Here is a 5,084-nt window from a genome sequence, read left to right as displayed (position 1 = left end):
TTGATCCACCACATGGGCCAAATAGACATTATGGTAAGGAAATATTCTCGACCTTGGGCTTCACCATTTGATCCTTCTGAACCTATACAGCGTGCACAACTTTGCACTCTTTCTTCATAGCATGCTCTTCCACCTTAGGACTCCCCATGGCATTGTAGATGGACAAGATATGGTGTTTGGTGCCCATGCGAAGAGTAAGCTCTCTGATACGGATCCAGCCCAACAAGACGAGGTAGGAGTGCAGGCCCAAAACCGGCGTAACTCGAGCCTAGGCAGAGAGGAAGCCTAGCCCAACGTAAAAAAGGCCCAACACAAGAAGAATAAGACTCAGCCCACAAGGAAGAAGTCAAGACCTAGCAAGTTCCGGGATTACGTCCTTCACTGAACGTGAGTAGTGGAAGGAAGTTAGAATTCACTGAACGTGGTTGTATTGTTTCAAATTTGGTTTTCTTTGTTAGGATAGATCGAGTCCACTTCTCGGGTTTTCTTCTTGGTTCTTTCCCGAGTCGTATATCCGAACCAAGTAGGGGGAATTCTATATACTATGGAATTTCAATAGATCGAGTCATGTATAAGAATTAAGGAAATACAATTTCTTCTTTCTCAAACCCAGCTTTCGTTCCATTCTCTCATTTCAAAAAACACTTTCCAAACACATATTTCATCAAACACTATATCTTCGCCAGTTTCGTATCGCTCTCCCCTTGAAACATCAACCAATGCTTTCCTTGTCACTAAGAATGGCTGACCAAGGATAAGCGGCACATTCCTATCTTCTTCCATGTCAAGCACGACAAAATCAATGGGAAATATAAATTCATTTACCCGTACTAACACATCTTCTATGATCCCTTTAGGATAGGTGACGGATCTATCAGCCATTTGGAGCGTGATTCTAGTCGACTTGAGAGTTCCGATTTTCATCTTCCTAAAGAAGGATAGGGGCATCAAGTTGATGCTCGACCCCAAATCGCAAAGTGCATTCGTGTGTTTGTCATCACCAATGACACATGATATGTTGAAACTTCCAGGGTCCTTAAGCTTTGCTGGCAATTTCTTCTGGATTATGGCACTGCAATTCTCCGACATGCTCACTGTTTCGTTGTCCACCCACTTTAACTTTTTGGAGATCACATCTTTTAGGAACATTGCATACATAGGCATCTGTTGCAGAGCCTCTACTAGTGGGATATTCACATCCACCTTCCTAAAGATGTCCAACAATTTCTCAAATTTCTCATCCACAACCTTTTTCTTGATTCGGCTAGGGAACGGTATCTTAGGAGTATATGGCTCCAATCGAGGTGGTTCAGGTTGTTTCTTCTCTTCCTCAACAACATTATCCTCTGTAGTCTCTTCATCCACCTCTTTTTCCACTTCATTGGGTTGAATGGTCGCACAGATGGCTTTGCACTCTTTGTGTTTGACAGGATCGATGCTTGTATTGCCAGGAAATTGCCTCGGCTTGGGTAGAGTTCCCACAGCTTAGTAAATCTGACTGAGTTGAGTATTGATGCTCTTCATGTGTTTGTTCAAACTTTCCACATTTGTTTCTACCTTGTCCAGCCTCTTATTAGATTGTGTCATGCATTCGCCTCTGTGTTTCATGAAAGCCATCAACACATCTCCAAGATCTTCCTTCTTCGGCTCCTTGACTTGGCCATTAGATACCTGGAATCCGGGTGGTGGTTGCAAGGCATTATTTGGGTTCCCGTAAGACAAGTTGGGATGCAACTTGTTCCCATAGTTGTTGTAATTGCCACCCCTTTGGTTGGGGCGGTAATTGTTGAAGTTTCTGTTGTTACCACCTTGGTAAACGTAGTTCACATCTTCAACTCCTGGATGATTCTCTAACCCAATCGGCTATGTTCCCATGTACCCAAGCTTGCTAGTTAGGAAGTCCAGCTGCTTGGACATTGTCTCCATACTATCAAAGTCAGAGGTGGAGGCTACCCTGTAGGATTTGTTCCTTTCATTTCTCCACCCCTCATCATTTGAAGCCATTCTCTCGATCACCTCAAGTGCTTCAGCTTCTCCCAACTTCAAGAGTGATCCTCATGCGCTCATGTTCAATTCGCGCATTGCCTCCGGAGTGTTTCCCCTTTAGAAGGTTAGGATATGTTGTCCCGGGCTTAAACCATGGATGGGGCATCTTCTCATCAAATACTTGAACCTTTTCCAGGCCTCTTGAACATTTTCTTGAGGCTGCATAGCATATTGAATGACTTTTGCTTGACGCTTGAGGCATTGTAGTAGCTTATGCCTCGAGGCAACTCAAAATTCACGAAAAGAACTATTCCACCCATGATTTGGAGTTGGCAGCTATAGTATTCGCCTTGAAGATATGGAGACATTATTTGTATGGCGAGAAATACTTACCGTTGGTTGAGTTTGCATATAATAATAGCTATCAATCTAGCATACAGATGGCACCTTATGAAGCATTGTATGGTCGAAAATGTAGGACACCATTGTGCTGGACAGAAATGAATGAGATAAAGATTGTGGGACCAGAATTGATACAGGAGACCGAAGATAAAGTTCGACTGATACGGAATAGGTTGAAAGAAGCATCTGATAGGCAAAAATCTTATGCTGATTTCAAGAGAAAAGATATCAAATTCAGTATAGGCGACAAAGTCTTTTTGAAGGATTCCCCATGGAAGAAAGTGCTTCGATTTGGAAAAAAGGGTAAGTTTAGCCCGAGATTTATTGGATCATATGAGATACTCGAACGTGTTGGTCCAGTAGCACATAGACTAGCCTTACCACCTGAAATAGAAAGAATTCATAATGTATTCCATGTATCAATGCTGAGAAGATATCGATCAGACCCCTCACACATTATACAAGCAAAGTCAGTTCATATTCAACCAGATTTGACGTATGAAGAGGAACCTGTTCAAATATTAGCTCGTGAGGTTAAAGAACTCCTAAACAAAAAGGTTCCACTAGTCAAGATATTGTGGAGAAGCCACAAAGCAGAAGAGGCTACGTGGGAACCCGAGGATATTATGAGACAATAATATTAATAGTTTAAATGCTTTGGAATCCTGAATAAATTAAATTATAAGGTTTTAAATAGAATAAGTTAGTGTGTGGTGTAGATCACAAGCTCCCGATTAAATATGAACTAAAATATACCCCTGACGGAGGGAGCGGATTTCACACTGAGTGTGTGCGATTTTCACATAGTTTTTTGGATCTCGACTGGGCATGATTTTTGCACACACGTCTTCACCTTTTCACACACTGAGTTGATTTCACTGTTCTTGGTTACTGTTTCATTGAGATTTATCTCTTTTCTGTTGCCTCTGGTGGTCAGTCTTGTTTGGGTGGTGTGGTTGGGGAGGTTTTGGATGGAGGATCCGCCGACAGAGGTGTTGCCGAGGAGTGAGGAGGTAGCGTTGGGGGTTCTGAGTCAGGATACAATAGCAAGGAAAATTGGAGGACGGAGGAGATCCACTAGGGTTAATCACTCCAAATCGATGTCGCCTTAGGTTGGCGGACATGTAGAGGGGTGGATGGAGAAGGCGCATTCGCACGCTGTCGGAGGGCGAAGGGGAAACAGGCGTTCTTGTCTCCCAGATTGCGAGGATGATTTCCAAAAAGAACAAATCGAGGTTCACTCCTTCTCCAAAGATTGATATTCAATGGAATAGTTTCTGTTTCAAACAGGATCAGAACAAGAAGGTGGAGGAGCGGTTGATCTGGATCTAGGTACAGATAATAGGGAGGTTTTGGGGACAGAGGGTCATCTGGGGTGTTTTTGGGGCAAGCGTTGGAGGTGGTAGAAGGGGACAAGAGAGAGTTATTGATGGATGACTGCTTGGTGGAAGTTTCTGCAGATAAAGTGTTTAAAATTTTTCCAATAAGAGACAACTTGACTGAGGAAATGATAGTGGATGAGCTCTTGGGTGAGGATAGCTTGGAGGTTGCGGGGGTGAATTGGGTCAAAGTGCAGGGGATAGTGAGGCTGATAAGTCCTCTCTAGTTACTGCAGAGATAGATAAATCTCTGGATCTAATTGAAGCCCAGCATTTGCAAAACATGGAGTTCTTGAAAGTTGTGGATTTGCCTGGGGCGCAGGGACCTTTCTTGGAGCTACGGACTAGCAATAAACGGACTAAATGGGTTGATCTTGGGGAGGTAATTGAAGCTACTTGGGATGTGACAGTACAAGTGTAGTGTGTGTGCAGTGTTGCAATATTCAAATAAGGCAGGTTCCCCAGATCCAGGAAGTCCACTAGATCACTTGGTCTAGGAACTCGTAGGTTGTGCGGAATCCCAGTCGTCGGACACACAAGTACTTCCCCGCTTCAAAACCACTTTACTAAACCTAGTATAGGGAAGTAGGGATCGATCCCACAGAGAAGGATGCGTAAGACTCGTAATCAAGGATTTGGGAGTAGTTTTGGTGTTGGCTGCTGCCACGCATTTTCTTGGGTTGAGGAAAATTAAAATTAACTTGACTTGGGAATATTAGAATGAAACTTAACCTAACAGCTAGACCTAGGAGATAATTCTACGGTGGGACCACATCTAAGAAAAAGCATAGTACGACTGGAAAGTGGCAGAATAACTAACTCTCGTACTAACTGACAGTGCCATCGTCTTCTACAACCAAATTCGCATAAAACTTCTTGAGAAAACACATAAGCAAATCAAAAACAGGGCTACTAACTTGAAATCAAATCTATGCATAAATAACGAAGAACTTAACAGATCTGCATACCTAGACGAAGTGAAATAGAAAACAAAGGAAATTAAACAAGTCTATCAACTACTGTTTCTTTCACACGCCAAAACCAACTTCAGACGCTAAATCTACTCCGGATCCAAGCGTCCGACACGGACTCCAAACAGAAGAAATTCTCCATCACGTCAGATTTACAAATTTAAGCTCCGAACACTCAATCAACCACAGATCTGTCACCAAATTCGACATCAAACACCTCAATAACGAAATAAGCAGAGATCGACATAGCAATTTAAGAATTACGCTAACAGCTGAGAGATCTAAGCAAAATAACTTGAAATTAAACAGCTAAACTCAGATCCATGAGCGATAAGCAGTTAAACAT

The 5,084-nt window shown here is 42.7% G+C and overlaps 1 pseudogene; it reads right to left on the bottom strand.

Annotated features, from left to right (window-relative positions):
* Positions 1-734: 734 nt before the first annotated feature.
* On the bottom strand, positions 735-2,004 carry LOC125194890 (uncharacterized; annotated as a pseudogene).
* Between the last annotated feature and the right edge of the window lie 3,080 nt (positions 2,005-5,084).

Source organism: Salvia hispanica, chromosome 4, assembly GCF_029641045.1.
Source record: "Salvia hispanica isolate PSC_SH4W2 chromosome 4, Shi_PSC_v1, whole genome shotgun sequence".
NCBI classification, from domain to species: domain Eukaryota; kingdom Viridiplantae; phylum Streptophyta; class Magnoliopsida; order Lamiales; family Lamiaceae; genus Salvia; species Salvia hispanica.
The sequence above is the reverse complement of the archived record's forward strand: the minus strand, read 5'-3'. Positions and strand labels throughout refer to the sequence as shown.